This window comes from Pyxicephalus adspersus, chromosome 9 (assembly GCF_032062135.1).
Source record: "Pyxicephalus adspersus chromosome 9, UCB_Pads_2.0, whole genome shotgun sequence".
Classification (NCBI taxonomy): domain Eukaryota; kingdom Metazoa; phylum Chordata; class Amphibia; order Anura; family Pyxicephalidae; genus Pyxicephalus; species Pyxicephalus adspersus.
Window position 1 is genome coordinate 3,612,089 of NC_092866.1, and position 17,329 is coordinate 3,629,417.

A 17,329-nucleotide genomic window follows, 5' to 3' on the forward strand; every position below is an offset into this window, starting at 1 on the left:
CATGGCACACCATGTAACTGCTATGGGGCCCTATTATAAAGCCAAAGGATTAATATTGCCAGGGCTGGTTTATTAGGAGGGGGACAAACCTTATATGTATGAGCTGACAACCAATGGAGTAACCAAAGACATGGCAGTCCATACAGCTGCTATAGGGCCTGGGATGGGAGGGGGCCCTTTGTGGATGTTGAAATTGGCAAAGTCTGTGGTTATTATTATTAAACAGGATTTATATAGCGCCAACATATAACACAGCGCTGTACATTAAATAACAGTTGCAAATGACAGACAGATACAGACAGTGGAAGAGGAGAGGACCCTGCCCTGAAGAGCTTACAATCTATGTAGAAGAACTAACATCAGACCAATAAAGCCAGTGATATATTATTGTCATGGGCTGCAAACTTGGTAATTATCTCAGATTTCTGTGACATAGTTACATAGTAATTCAGGCTGAATACAGACATCAAGTTCACCCACTATGGAAATAAACATATTCCAGATATAAAACCCTATATACAGAGTTGATCCAGAGGAAGGCAAAAAAAACCCTGGGCACAATTTCCTCCAATGGGAAAAAATTCCTTCCTGATTCCATGAGACAATCAGATAATCCCTGGATCAGCAGTCTGTTATCTTTACTTTAAAGCTTTATTCCTCAGTTATATTCTGTGATATGTCACCTGCTTTGCGAAATGCGTTAGCCTCAATGGGAAAGGCTAAGATGAAATGTACCGTATATAAGATCCCATACATATTATTGAAGTGAAATGTAAAAAATTGAATTTTCAGCAACACTTCCAATATTCTTTATAAATTTGTGTTGATGTAACCCTTGCTGAGTTTTATCAGCAATGTCAATGGTCTGCTGTCGCATTTCGCGGGTTTAATAAGCATGTGTCTAGTGTGCACATGCTCCTTGATAGTTACAGGAATAGTTGCTCTTCTCAAAGTGAAGAAAGAATTCAAACAAGGGAGCAAAGATTTAATTTTAATGCACCTGGTGCCGTGTGGTGACCGAACATCGACCTACAAAAACGCTGCTTTGCGTATGTGTAGGTGACAGGTGCTCTTCAATGTTTGATCTGCGCTGCAAATCATTCAATTCCGTCTTCCAGCCCCGTGCCGCCTAAGCATCTTCTGACGAGCTCTGCGAATTTAAATCAGCCATGTTTCTGCCGTGCCCTTGGCCCCGTGACCCCATTACAGAACCCGCATGTATTGTTGTACATCGGTGCGCCGCTGACTTCGGCTTGACGCTCCCTGGGAAAGAGAACGGGCCTACAACATTAATGATGGAGTAAAACAATGAAATGATCCGCCTTTCTTCAGCTGGGTAAAAAAAATAATTATGGCGCCGTATTGTCTTGTGCGGCGTTCCCGGAGATCGGAAGGCTGGGAATGAATGTTGACGTAAGGGGAGGACGAGCTATTCCTGGTCGCATTATTTAATCATGGAGAAAATGTGAATATTTATGATGCGTTCCACCAGGCACAAGGCGTAAATCAGTTATTGCAGAAATGAACTTCGGCTACTGTCATCGGATCAGACAAGAAAGATCGGAAGGAAATCTTCACCGTGTCACCGGCCTGGTTAGAGTCACCGAGGATCAATGTCAAAGCAGCACAGGAAATGTCATTCCTTTCACCTAAATTGATTTGCTTCCCTTATGGATGAAGCTGAATCTGCTTATATGCTGCCTGGGTTCCTCCTTTACCTCTCATTAACATACAAATTATATTCCTAAATAAATTGCATCATTTTCAGTGACATCATTAAGTCTCCATGCAATGCAGGCTGGTAGGAGGAGCTGGCGGAGTGCTGTGCATGGCTTCCCGGAAACATCAGCACACCCTGCATCAGTGCTCCTCCCAAAAACCCCTGCAATGGATGCAAGAAGTGGGCTTGGCTTAAAATGTTTTTACAGCTGCATGTCAGCCTGGAGGAGCGCTCATTCTGAGATCTTATTTGCATGCAGGGAACATCCACATGTGATTCTGAACCTTCATAATAGGGAGAAGTGAGACTGCCGAAGTCTTCTCCTTATTGTAATGGGCTTGATGTATTAAAGCCCTCCTAGACTGGAAGATAAACTTTCATTGGAGAACCTGGGCGATCCATAGATCTGGTCCAGGATTGAAGACATTTGCCTAATACTAATAGCAAATGATTTTTGAAAAATCCATTCCAGGTTTTCTGGATCACCCAAGTTCACCTGATAGTCTATCTTCTCCAGCCCTTATTTAATTAGACCTTAAAGGACCTATTCTTTATTATTAAAAGACCTTTATATATGAAATGACTATTCATTAAAAGACCTTTCTTTAATATTAATTAGATCCAGATCACGCTTGGAGAGGAAGAACCAGTAGGGGGCGCTATGGCTAACTCAATGTTGGTGTGAGCCCTAATAAGGGCCAAGCTGCAGAATGTAAGCAACAGCCTGTTTTTCTCCAGAGCCTCTAGAGGTGAGGATGTTGCACTGCAGACTGTTGTCAGGTTGCAGTCCTTGGTCACACCAGGGTGGGCAGAACAATTAGGAGTATTCAAGTAGGTGAGGGTGTATACATGAGTCTCCCCATCTACAGGTCTATGGAAAATATTGGATAAAACAATGCAGAGGGCACGCCAAGCTGTTACATAGGAAATCCTTAATTCATTGTAGAAAAATAAACTTTATCCGACGCGTTTCGGGGGATCAGCACAATCCTCCTTCATCAGGGCTCGGTAGGGATGCTGAATGGATCCCTATTGATAAAATGCCTGGATTTGGTAACACATCATTGAAGAATTGTATTACTAACCACGACATTTGTGTTGTTTGCCACCTCTGTGCTATTCTCTATATGTTTGTTTCTTACTTTGTACAGCGCCACAGATGATGGTGGTGCATTATAATTCAATATAAATGACACACGGAGCAGAGCTTCCATTCAGATGTTCTTGGGGCAACATGGCGTCTAAGTATGAACCTGGAACACTCTACACGGGGGGGGGGGGGTGCCAAGGTATAAACGCGTGTCTGGATTGGTGCTTTTTGTATATTGAGCACCCTGTGTGGGATGGGCACCCTATTTGTGTGGATTGTGCAGGGCCCATTGGGTGTAGGGGCACAGAATGGGGTAAGGTAAGTGCTCGTACCCCCTACCCACATCCAGGGCAGATCAGATCCAGGGGGCTTCTTTCACTATGTTGTGCCAGGCATATAATACTTCCATCATGCCAATGATGCCTTATAGGTAGATGAAAGTAATGGGTGCCCATTGCCTGACCACAGCTCCAGTTTTTGGATCATAAAAGACATCAGGACCCCTCACTGTTCCTCTTTTATTACGAATCGGTGCTGGGCAAGCAATTAAACAAGAAGACCGAAAAACTTCTCATGCCAGAGCCCTTTATCATGCTGCATGCCAGCTGCAATGCCAGGCCTCAATAGAAAGTACAGCAAATGCTCCCCACATAATTCTCCTATGACAGGTACACTTAAAATGCGAATTATTAGACACTCTCTTGCAGTTTTCCAGGCTCGGCTCGTTATTTCTCAGCTTCTTCCTCGATCTTCCATCGGATTCAATAAATTGAGTCTATTTTCCTTCCTGCTAGAGCCATTCATCTCTGTCCTGGCCCTTCTTGGCCCCTTGCACCCTTGCTCTGAGCAGAGGAGGTTGGAAGAACAGCGGGGTTCCTGTTCTCCGTCAGTCGTTAACTTCCAAAGTCTGCCTTTCCGGATCATGGAAAGAGCGATGGCATTGGTTTGAATAATTTGAAGTCCAGTTCATGGAAATTGGGTCAAAGAGCTGAGCGGTGAATGTTTTTCTCTCATGTGAATTGTGTTTTTGCATTTATTTTTGTGTATTTGTTTGCAATACCCCATTCACAGGAAGCCTGGAGTGTGCAAGAGATCAAAGTTCAGAGTTTGGCAGGTGCATCATGGTACTATTACAGTCCAGCAGAACCTGTTAATTGGGCACAGCCTCAAGAACTGGCCTTACATTAAAACTACTAATGAGGTCAGGTGTGAACACCTGTGACCAATACCTGCTGCAGTACAGGTGAAGGATCTTGGGCTTTTTAAAGACTTCTAAGGGTGCCAGGTGTTGAATCGTGTAGCTTTGTCATGATGCATTACAGGAAAGCTCAGTAGATGACATTAATATTGGGATCCAGCTGCACCTGGTAGAGGCAAAGGTGAAGATTTGCAAGCCGTGTGCTCATGAACGGATCATTTGCACCTGGTAGAAGGTTGGACAATGTTCTTATGGCTAAGACCCCCTTCCCATTTGCCCCCTTGCCCGACATCTTTGTTGGACATCCTTTTGCCAGCAATCAAGTGGGAAGCAAGTGGCCCTACTTGCCCTTGCTTACCAGAGCACAGGAGGGCTATAACCCAGGTCATAGGATCTGCCCATGGAAAGGAAAGGGGGTAACATTCCTGCCCCATATCAATAAAGCCGAGTGCACTGGGCAGCATTGTCATAAAATATTTTAAGGGTGCAGAGATTAAGGACTCACCCCATTTATTGATTATCGATTGGTGATATCACGTGACTAAATGCAAAGGATGCAAACTGCGATTTCATGACGGATCTTCTACAGCACCACCGTCCAAGGCTCGTTCATTGAACACTAAAGGGCAGGATTAGATGTGCTTGGGGATCGAGTGATCCCGCGCGGCTCCTGGTGGTTGGCACCTTGGTAGCTTTTTGGTCAATTGCATTGCAGCGCTGGTTCTTAAAGAAGCCGCACTTGCAGATTTGGCGGCGGTGAGCGTAAGTGGTACTACTCAGTGCTGCCCCCTTTTATTCTCTATGGGGTGCCCCTGTGGCATCTCTCCAACTGCAGCAGTTCCCTGGCATTAGGTAAATGCACCACAACATAGTATGAACCCAACCTAAAGGGCAGTAAAGGCTAGGGGTAACATGAGAAGAGGTTATAGGACAATGGGGTAAAAGGGTGGGCAAAGGTGTCTTCCAACAAAAGCCACATGGCGCCCCATTCCCAAAAAAGAATCCAGCAAAACCGCCATCGAAGGACAAGAAAGCAGCAACCACAATCTACGAAAACGACCCGGCGACTCGTTCAATGAACACCTGAATTGTTTCCGTGCCGCCCTATTAGGAAGGCTTGAATGTCCATTATCCAAAGATGATTTCCATCTGCGGGGAGAGCCAAACCGGAGCGAGCGGCGCTATTTTTCTTCTTCATTTCCTTTGCTTATGAAAAGGCGCCGTAGGAAGCTCGCTTCCCCGCACACAGCTATTATTAGTTATAACACGGACGAGCTTCATTAAGTTTTTGCACTACAACAATCTTCAGATTTATCTGTCCCCACTTGGGGAACATCTGTCTGGCAAAGACAAAGTAGCTGGAGGAAGAGACGGCGGCCGAGGAATGCAGAACGAGAGAGGCGCAAGGCGTTAGATCGCCGCCAGATTGCAGAGGAAGGAATAGCGCATGCAATTAGTTGGTTAATCCGAAATTTTCCTCCGGCGTGCCATTAATATTGCGATATTATCTCATCCCGGCATGCACATTAACGCTCTCTTCTAAGTGCCCTTGTGATGATATTTAGAAGTTTAGTGTTGAGTGACAGAAGGAGAGACAAAGGGCCCACAAGGGCAACAAAGACTGACAACGGGTCCGACTTATAGAGCGCAAAGGGGGGAAATCTTTGGCCCTATTTTGGATGGCCCTCTATATTATGGAAAAGTATATAGATGATGAAAATAAACCATAAATATCATTCTTCATCATTTGTTCCATTTTGGTGCTGATCTCCATGCACACATTTCCCATCTACAAACACCCCAGCGATGACTACATGGCATTGTCACGGCAAGTTTCATGATGGCCCGTGGCATGCCCACGTGTTAAAACAACCACTTATCTTTCTTGGATGTTCAAATGACAACACGAAAGAACAATTAGGAGACTCAGGCACAGCGTTGTCACCTTATAACAGGAAATGAGTGACCCAAGGACCTTCATGGCAGGATCTCACAGGTTTATTTTGCTGCTGATTTATAATAAATGATAAAATGGCTTTAGAATTCACAAGTTATGGTTTATCTAAGACTCGGGGCCACTTTCAGACTTGTGGATGGAAGCAGCATCTGTTGGCTGCTTCTGGCTGCCTCTCTTCAACTACTATGCTGTCAGCTGCAGAGTTTGGGAACTTATTTGTCATGCGGTTGAGGTGCCAATTTTCCTCGAGAGGGGGATGTCACACTTATCTCTTCCTTGCTAAAAAGAAGCCGTCTCTCTCCTTCGCATGCAGAAAGGTTCTGAGCCCGGGCGCGCCTGCTCTTCTAGATTTATTCAGTTTCGCCCATCCCACCGGCCAATCAGGAAATGGCCTCCTAATTTTCCCCTGACTATATAGCTAGATAGACACAGCACTCAGAGTTTGTGCCCCCTAGCTCTGCTGAGCATTTCCTCAACACCTGCTGTTTAATTTGGTGCTCTCTCCGTCCCGCTCCTGTGTTAACCCCTTTTTGTCCAGTCTGGTGTTTCCCTGCCTGTTCCCTTGTGCTGTGCCAGTGTTCCTCTGTGTCTGCGGTGACCCCCATGTCACCTGTACCTCCTGTTGCTTCCAGTGTCTCCTGTGTTTCCTGTGCCTGCGGTGACCCCTGTGTCACCGGTATCTGAATCCTGACCCCTGGCTTGTTACTGACTTCTCTTGCTGCCTATCTTGACCCTGGCCTTCCTAGACAATTCTTCTGCCTGGCGATTTAGAACCACGCATCATCCTGCCCTCTATGCATCATCCTGGTATGCCCAAAGACCCTAACCTGGCAGTAACCAGCAGCACAACATCCTCACCACTAGGGGCGCTGGGGAAGACTTAGTTACTGCTTAGACTCTGTACTTTGCTGAATAGATCCATGCTGTTCACACCACTTCTGTGCAGGCCATAGCGCCCCCTAGAGGCCCTGTATCCTTACAGGGGAAATGGAATGTGCCCAAAAAAAAGGAACTGCACCATGCAAATGCGAGCACAAAATGGTTTTCATTTGGTGATTAGGAGTGTGGTTGAGCTTGCAGTAAAACGCTGTGGTTAAGTGGAAATGACCCTATATATATATATAAATTCCATTTAAGACCATTGGGGGCTCCAAATTTTACCCTTTGGAATTTCTGGGCAATAATTTTGAACATGGTGAATACATGGAAGACATGATGAGTTTTTCACTGAATAGCATTTTCATCAATATTAGAATTCTAATCAATGCATTGCCCCATGGGATCCCCTGAGATGAGCGTTTGGGGTTAATTCAAGGTTAAAGGTTACCCCAGGATATAATTGAAGGATAACGGTTACTTTGAGGTCATCAATTGAATTTTATTTTTGAATGCAAAAGGTATAACCCATGCAGTAAAGGGCTTTAATAAAAACAGGGAATGTGACATTCACACAAACATTCCTTGGTGGGAATCCTCCAGGTCCATGTGTTTCAATGGCAGTAATTAATTCCCACCAGGGAATGTTTGAGGGAATATCAGATTGACTGCTTTATAAATAGAGCCATAAGAGTAATTTGAGACAACATTTTATGTCGTTGAATTCCCAAAATTATGCGAAAAACAAAAATAATCAATTTCCACAATCCAAAAACAAACACACCAAAGTCATTTTAGATTAACAGTTGTATTACAATACAAAGGTTTTAAAGCTCTCCAAAGCTGGAGAGGATACACTTATATCAGTGATCCAGCAAACCTGGATTAAATTATTATTATTCCCAAAAACAGAAATCAGTGTGAATCTGCAACAACATTTGTTAAAATTCTTGTTCACAGATCCTTTTTCCCAATGTTGTGTTAAAGTTTAAAGTGGTCCTGGTAAAAAAATCTCCCCCTAGCCGCTCTCTTCGCTCCTCCAATGACCTACTAATGACTTCCTCACTCATATCCTCCTCACTCGCACGGCTCCAAGACTTCTCCAGAGCTGCCCCGACTCTCTGGAATGGTCTCCTCGTCCTATTCGGCTTCTTCCTACTTTCTGCTCATTGAAAACTCATCGCTTCAACCTCACCTACCCGTCTTCTTCTGTCTCCTAAACTCTCACTACTTCCCACCATTCCATATCCCCCTCCTATTGTGTGATACTTCCCCCACCTCCTAGATTGTAAGCTCTTCGGGGCAGGGTCCTCTCCTCCTCCTGTATCACTGTCTGTACCTGTCTGTCATTTGCAACCCCTATTTAATGTACGGTGCTGCGTAATATGTTGGCGCTATACAAATCCTGTTTAATAATAATATAATAACTTCACAAGTCTGCACAGATAAATCGCTGACATGTACAGGATCGTAGTACGGGAAACCTCCAACTTTCATCAATGTAAAGCCGTCCATATGCTGCAGGCAGTGACTTTGTCTAGGCTGAGATGCCATTAGTCTGCTGCAGGCGGGAAGATTCCTCCTCCATCTGAATGTTAGAGATGTGAGGACATGTGGAGATTGTATTAGCGAATTGTCTGGAATGTGTAAAGTCCCGTTAGAGGCGTTTGATTGTACGCGGCGCTGAATTAATGAAACTGAATGAAGCAGAATAATAGAAAAGGCTAAATAAGAGGTTTTGTGCTAATCTTCAAAAAAATCCATAAGGAAAATAATTTGTCATAATTCATAATGCGGCGGATAAAGCGCCTGAATGGATATAATTAGCACCTTTCATAATTCTTTCATTATTTCCAATCATTTTATAAGTGAGCCGAGACAAAAAACCCCTCATTGTTCTTTATGACTAATCTCTCTTCCAGAAAATGACAAACACAATTCTTATTCCCCCGATTTAACTTATCGTTGTGTAACATTGGGCCCGACACCTGATAGCGGATCCATGATTGATTGTTTCAGGGCCTGGCGGTCCAAATGAACTCCCTGCAGGCACAGAAACCTTCTGTAAGTCCAGAGCAGAGCTGGAGAGATGCCGGCCAGGATGGAAGAGTTTGGACATTGCATCGGTCTATTGTGTCAGATGTCATATCTTCATTTCATTTCTTCCTTCCTCCTTCCTTCCTTCCTTCCTTCCTTCCTTTCTTTCTTTCTTTCTTTCTTTCTGTCCTTCCTTCCTTCCTTCCTTTCTTTCTGTCCTTCCTTCCTTTCCTTTCTTCCAACTTGAGGCCAACTTGCCACCTTTATTCCTTTTTCAAGTCTTTTTTCTTCGTTCCTTCAATTTTCCTCCCTCCCATTCTCCTTCCTTTATTCCTTTCTTTGTTTCTTCTTTTCTCTCCATATTCCCTTTCCAAATGTCCTTACATCCTTCTTTCCTTCCTTTTACTTTCCATCTTTCATTCTTCCATCTGTTTTCCTTCCATTCTTTTTTTCCTTCTTTCTTCCAACTCCTATCATTCCTTCTAGCTTGGTACCTTCCTTTCTTATTCCTTCCTCTGTCTTCCCATTATTCCATCCTGCTTCCCCACTTTTTTTCCTTCCTCCTTCCTTCTTCTGCCATTTTTTCTTCATTACTGTCTCCCTTCTAATTTCTTACTTTATTTCTTTATTCCTTCCTTTTGTACATTCTTCCACATTCTTTCCTTCTTTCCTACCTTCTATACTTTATTCTTGCTTCCTTCTTTCTTTCCTAAATTTCCTTTCCTTGCTTCTTTTTCCATTTTTCCCTTTCCTTCTTCCATTTGTCCCTTCCTTTTTTCGTTTCTTCCTTCCTTTTTTGTTCAGTCTTTTTTCTTCCTTCCCATCTTCTTTCTTTCTCCTTCCTTCCGTTTTTTCCCTGGCTTTCCTTCTGTACATTTATCCACCTTCATTTCTTTCTTCTGTCCAACTTGCCACCTTCCATACTTTTTTTCTTCCTTCCTTCTTTCCTTCATAAATTTACTCCCATCCTTTTTTTTCCTTTTTTAATATTTCCTTCTTCCATATGTTTTCTTTCTTCTATTATTCCTTTCATCTTGATACCTTCTCTCCTTCCATCCTTCCTTGCTTTGTCTTTCATTCCATCTTTTCTTTCTTCCTATTATTCCTTTTTCTTGCCCACTCTTCCTTCTTTTTTCCCTTTTTCTTCATTCCTATCTCCCATCTATCCTTCCTACTTTCCATTTTCCTTACTTCTTTAATCTCTTCTTTCATATCATACCTACCATCTTTTCTTCTTTTTTCCATCCCTAAGCCTTTTTCCTTCAATATTTCTTTCTTTCTTAGATTTCCTTTCGACTTTCTTTTCTTTTTTTTACTTTTTTCAATCTTTCCTTTTCCATTCGTTTTCCTTTCTTTATTTTCCATCTTTCTTCCTTTTTTATAATTCCTTCCAGCTTGGCGTCTTCCTTCCTTTTTTCTTCCTCTGTCCTTCCTTCCATTGTTTCCTCCTTCCTACATTATTTGTTCTTTCTTCTTCCTTTTCCTTCCTTTGTTTAATTTCTTCCTTCATTTCCTCTTTCCTTCCTTCCTTCTTTTCTTATTGTCTTCTTTCTTCATTGTGTCCTTTTATTTTTCCTTTCTTCTTTCCTAGGATACATGGTCATTATCAGTGACCTCGGCCCGGAGTGACACCAGCACCTCGGATTGTTCTGGGCAGGTCCGCTGGAAATCACAGGTTCCGTCCTGTTGACGCCTGAGGATATTTCTGGAATAATGAGCGTGACTGACACCGGTACCCAGAGAGCCAGTAATCCTCCTGGAATGGAAGAGAACATTCTGTCTGCAATCTGTCTTGTCTGTTCTGGATTCAGGACCATCAGATGGGACGTGAACGAGCAGAACCATAACAGACCTGACTACCGCCCGCCGTAATGACACCACGAGGGGAACAACTGCCTGCGCCGAGAGAAATTCAACATTTATTGGGTAATGAGCCAAAATCCAAACCAATCTGTAAAAGCTGAACAGACAGATAAAGTACAGACATGAGAGATGTTATATGAGACAAAGGATTTGTATTTCTGTCCAGCCAGTCCTGAGATTTACACAGCTCTGACACATACCGTACAACCTGGTCACCCCTAACCTCAGGGGGTTGCTGATTGGAGCAATGTGAAGGGAGACAAGACCCCCGTGTCACTCATGTGTGCTAGCGTAGAGTATGCCCCATTACACTTCCTGTCCCCATGTACTCCACTAAAGGCTGCATGGCAGTTCTCAGAATAGGTTTCCTTATAAAAGTGGATCATATTTGGCCACTACGCTTCATTGGTAACCCATGTGACAACGCAGAAGAACTATGTAGGACAGGGCAGAGTGTTGTCACCCTATAACAGGAAGTGCCTGAGCAAGAACCTTCATGGAGGATGATATCAATGAAATGGCAGTGATACTCATATGGCAGATGAGGGTGCTCATACCCTTCATACCGATATCTCATCCTCGATCCAACACGGGGCGATCGGCTCCCATTGGCTGGCTGGGCATTCATTACATCCGAATTTCAGATAATTATTGAAAGCTAAGACCCATTAGAACAACAAATGCCGACGTATTTCATTCTCCGCCGTTAATGGAACAACACGACCGGTAATCATATCAGACAGGAAGTGAGTTATAAGGGGTTTGGTAATTAGGAATCGGTGTCACCCCATTAAATCTTACCCCAGCACGGCACGTTTTATGATGTATAAGCACTTTACAAGGCGGGGACGTGTAATTAATACAAAGCGCGTGATACGCCATCGATCTTTGTAATTAGATCTGCATCAAGCACGGCACCAAAGGGAGAACCGACTTACCGGGAGCTGCACGAGTCAGGACGCCACTTCCTCCCCTGAACTGAACCTTTTATAAACCCTCATAATGGGCCCCACAAGGGTACAGGCCCCGGAACGCAATGCAGGGATGGTGGGAGACCCTCATAATGAGCATGGCAGAGGAACAGACTCAGGAATGCTGTGTGGGATGGTGGGAGACCCCCATAATGGTTCTTGAGTCTGTACACCAGTTGTGCCCATTATGGGGGTCCCACCATCCCCACACCAAGTTCCTGGGTCTGTACACTAGTGGTGCCCATTATGGGGGTCTCCCACCACCCCCCCATTAAGTTCTCAGGTCTTAACCCCAGCTGTGCCTATGGTGTACAGACTCAAAACTTCAGTGGGGGGGATTGCAGGAGACCCTCATATTGGGCACCACTGGGGTACGGGCCTGGGAACTCGTTTTGGAGATGGTGGGGGCCCTTATAATGAGCACATCAGAGGTACAGACCCAGGACCGCAGTATGGGATGGTGGAAGACCCTCATATTGAGCACCATTGGGGTACAGGCCCGGAAACTCAATGTGTGGATGGTGAAGGCCCTCATAATGGGCACCACTGGGGTACGGGCCTGGAAACTTGGTGTGGAGATGGTGGGGGCCCTTATAATGAGCACATCAGAGGTACAGACCCAGGAACGCAGTATGGGATGGTGGAGGACCCTCATATTGGGCACTGTTGGGGTACAGACCTGGAAACTCGGTGTGGAGATAGTGGGGGTCCTCATAATTAGCATAGCAGAGGTACAGCCCCAGGAATGCAATATGGGATGGTGGGAGACCCCCATAATGGGCACAAGTGGTGTACAGACTCAAAAACTCAGTGGGGGGATGGTATTAGACCCTCATAATAGGCACAGCTGGGGTACAGACCAGAGAACTTAATAGGGGGATGGTTGGAGACCCCCATAATGGGCACAGCTGGGGTACAGACCAGGGAACTTGGTGCAGGATGGTGGGAGACCCCTATGACACCTATCGGATTTAGATAACGGGCACGATTGCAGATTCGTAGAGATGCGGTGCATGCCGTCCGTTCCATAATTCCACCACTTCACCAGCGCCGCATTCACATCAAACAGGGACAACAAAAGGGATTTTCTTTTTTGGAAACTTTGAGCTTAACATTTCAGATTTGATCCTGCGACCCGCAGATAAAAACGATTGCGCGCCATGAGATAGCCTCAAAAGACCGCGGCAAATAAACCTGCGACGGCTTTAGAGAATTATAGCGATCTGTGTGTGTCAGGCCTATAAATAATTCCCTAAATCTTAAAATAACATTGTGGATTAAAGGCGGATTGTGAGAAGTCTCCGGGGGAGGGAGGTAGCAGGCAGAGGTCCTATGCAGATGACTAATCAATATTTGAGGTTGGCGGCGGGATTGCCGGGCACGTTGTGGGCCCAGGCACCGTCGTCCAGGCTCGGAGTCTAGCTGGGTGACAGATCCTGCAGCGCCGCCGTACATATAATGAGGGTTTGCGGAGGCGTGTATGTGTCTTTTGGTCAATTTTTATTTTGGGATTTCAAGTTTAGATGTTTTAGATCAAATTTATATTAAAATAAATGCCGGATACAAGAAGTATCCATGGCACGACGCATGTAAAGCATACTGAGCCCAGCATTGTCGTCTTGCATGGACACACTTCATGGTTCTGATTCATTAGGATTCATAGAATGGAGATGAACAAAGGCAGACATATTTATGCTTAGGCATGCCAAATTGGCCTCTCATATGATATTGTCATGTTACTTTTGCATGCCCAAGTGTTACTTGCCAATCCTTAATACTTACTGCTTGTAGGTTTATTCTCCTGCTGTGGTGTTTATATGATACAGACTTTTGCATATCTCTCCTATACTCCTATACTGTATGGAGTCACAAAGGAGTTCCTCCCGTCATTGTACTACAGGGTTGTACCACCTATGGTAATCATGTGCCAGGGTTGTACCTCCTGTGCTATCCATGTACCAGAGTACCAGAGTACCATGTAGCATGTACCAGAGTTGAACAACCTGGGTTAACTATGTGCCTGCGCAAGCACAGATAAAATATAATGGAGCTAAGGTTTGTGATTTATTGTGCTGTCAGCAGAATTAGAGTAGAAATAATAGCAAAGATTAATGATAAACTTTGTGGGAGACAAACTCAGCGACAAGGTTCATTGGGGAGGATGGAGGGGACTCTATATTATTAGTCTGAGGAAGGGAGGGCAACTCTTATTTGAATGGCCAAGAAGCAGGGGAAAACTTCATTATTACAGTCATTGGGATGGTGGGCAACTCCATATTATTGGCTATTGGGGAGGGAGGGTAACTCCCTATTATTAGCTATGGGGAGGGCCAACTTCATATTAATGACGATAGATGGTGGGATACAACTCCAGATTAATGGCCGGGGGGTGGGGGGGACTCCATAATAACAGCCAATGGGGAGAGGTGGAAGGTAGAGGGAGGGTAGAGACTCCAAAGTAATAGCCACTGGGGAGAAGCAGAGGTAACTCCATATTACTGACCATAGAGGAAAGGGGACAACTCCAAATTAATGGCAATGGGAAAGGGAAGGCAACTCCATAATAATGGCCCTTGGGGACGGGTGAAAATGTAATTATTACAGTGATTAGGATTGGGGGCAACTCCATGTTAATGGCTATTGGGGAGGGAGGGGAACTTCCTATTATTAGCTATAGGGAGGCGCAAATTGATATTAATAGCCATGGGTTGGGGGATGCAACTCCAGATTAATGCCTTGGGAGGGGGGACTGCATATTAAGGGCCATTGGGGAGAAGCAGAGGAAACTCCATAGAGGAGAGCAGGCAACTCCAAATAAATGACAATGGGAGGAGGAAGGCAACTCCATATTAATGGCCCTTGGGGAAGGGGGGAAAACTTTATTATTACAGTGATTGGGACTGAGAGCACTGAGAGTTAAAGGCTATAGAAGAGAGGAGGCAACTCCAAACTAATGGCGATGGGGAAGGCAACTCTATATTAATGGCCATTGGGGAATGGAGGGGAAACCATATCAATGGCCATGGGGGGGGGGGGGGTCTCAATATTAATGGTTAGGGGAAGGCAACTCTATATTATTGGCCTTTCAGGAAAGATGGGGCCAACTCGATATAAATAGCCATAGGGGAGGGGGCACCTCTATAATAATAGCCATTGGGGAAGAGGGGAATGTCAAAATATTGGCCATGAGGGACAACTACATAATAATGAACATGTAGGAGGGGGACAATTCCATATTAATGGTAATTGAGGGTAACTTCATATGAATGGTTTTGTAATCTCACATACAATATACCCGCACCGATCCCCAGACAGTCCAGCATACGCCATACCTTGGTACAATGTTTCGCTGATCTTGATTTGTAACCCCCGTGCAGAGTTTTATATCCGCTGCTCAATGTGCTAGTCTGGCTTTTTATCTGCACATTGTAATCCTAATCCTGAGGGCGATAAATAAAATGCGGCGTACTACTAGAGAATCAATGCCTACACGGCTAATAATACGCGCAGCCATCGCCCGGCATTGTAATTAGGTCCTGGGAGTGAAATATTTTTTTAGGGTTGTACAGAGGAACTTCAGGCTGATTTATGTGTTGGGATGGAGGCAACGCGCTCGTCTGGGCTGATTTAACGCTTGTAGGAAAATATTGGCTGCAGAATTTTGGTCTGGGGGATATTTTAATCAAAGAACAGAAACGGCATCTGCAGGAGGTTCAAATGCAAAAAGAGAGTGTGGCCCCAGGCTTCCCTGTATTACCCCAGGACACCTAGTTTGATGTTAACATGGTGGTGTGGGAACTCCTCCTTCAAATATTGGGGAGGATTCCTAAACACATCCAGTGCAGCTCTTTACTGTCTCCCTTCTGGGCTCATCAGTTTGCTGCTTCTCTGTTCACTGTCCAATCACAGACTGGGGGAGGGACAAGACCTGTAAGTGTAACTGAACTGCAATAGACAATATTCAGGTCTCTTCTGTTGCAACCTCAAAATATCCAACCCCTGACAGGTAACACAGCCCCTTTCTCTGTATTTCTTCTCCTTTTCTTCACCTGGAGTTCAGCTGTAAACCTTCGGATTTCTACAAACAAAAGACAAAGTAACCTAAGTAGTAGAGTTCTATATAGAGTCCTACAGACAGGTGGCTGCATCAGAACCTACAGGCATCACCATGCACCCAAAACTGAAATACCAACTTGGGGTCGTCTGACCCCTCCAAGGTAACAAGAAGCCTAGACATTGCTGAGGGTGAATGTTCCTCCTGGTGCAGGTGGATGAATGCAGAGTGAGATATATGAAACCTGCAATTTATATATCAAATCAACGGGACTATTCACCGAGCTTCATTACCACTGCAGTATGGTGAATGGTCTAGGAGATTCGGCTTTATGGCTTTCATTCCCATGGATCATCCTGGAAAGGAAGAGAATTGTTATATTGTCCCGGGGACTGGACGGGGTCTCCACATGCTCGTCAATGGAAACTTTTATCATGGAAGTGATATCTTTGTTCCTCAGGATCATTGAGGACTTTTATCTGTAACCACAGAAGAGTGGTTACAGAAGAGTCCACTCTAAAGTGGACCTGTCATCAGACTTTTTTTTTAATGTTAAAGTGCAACTTGAAAAAAAAAAAGTTCACTTACTGATGACAACCCAAATCTGTCTACAAACCAAATGCAGCCCTATGCTAGCTTGGCTCGGCTTCTCCTTTCTTTCCAGCGCCGCCATCTTCTTGGTTTTGCTCATGTCACCCAAACTTGCACTGCGCAGGCATGAGATCGGGTCATGTGTCTTCCTAAAAATGTAAAATAAAAGTGCTGATCTTGCTGTGCATGCGTGAGATTGGCACTTTTTTTGTATGCTAGGAAAGTTCCTGTTGATGCATGCCCAATCTCAGGCGCAGAAAGAGCAGCCCATGGCCTCCTAAGATTGCAAGATCGTCCTCATAATGTAAGTATTCCAAGAGGCTGTGATCTTCCCCTTTACTGCCATATTGATATTGATCGAAAGGAAGGGAAACTCACCAAAAAATGTAAAAAAAAGCATTAAAAAATATATAATATAAATGGGATTGCCATTCTTTTATATAATGTTACAAATGTGATGATAGGTTTGCATTAGGTGCATCAGCTCAGTCCGAGCATTCCGGCATACCCATGGGAGAGGTGCCCAGGAACTACAACACCCACACAAGGCCAAACACGATGGCAAAAGATGGAAACCATAGAGAGGAAGAAAGAAGATAAATCTGGTAATGCAAAGGGGACAGGTGAGTGTATTTCAAAACTGCAATCAAGCAGGTAAGATTATTATATTGCAGAAGGTAGATCACCCATCCCTCCTGCAATAAAGGACCAGCCTGGTCATAGTTCTTATATCTTAAAGTTTTGTTTTGCTTTAAATTATATAAAAAAAATCCTATTGCAGTGAAACACTCGTTTTCATTAGTTTTTTTATTATTTTTATTTTGCACAGATTTTACATCATTTATATAACAAGACATATACAACCCCAGCAGCACAACATAATAAAATAATATCCAAAATTTGACAAACAAACATAAATAAATACACAGAGTTTCCATTCATTAGATCATGTTTTTAATATTCAATTCAATA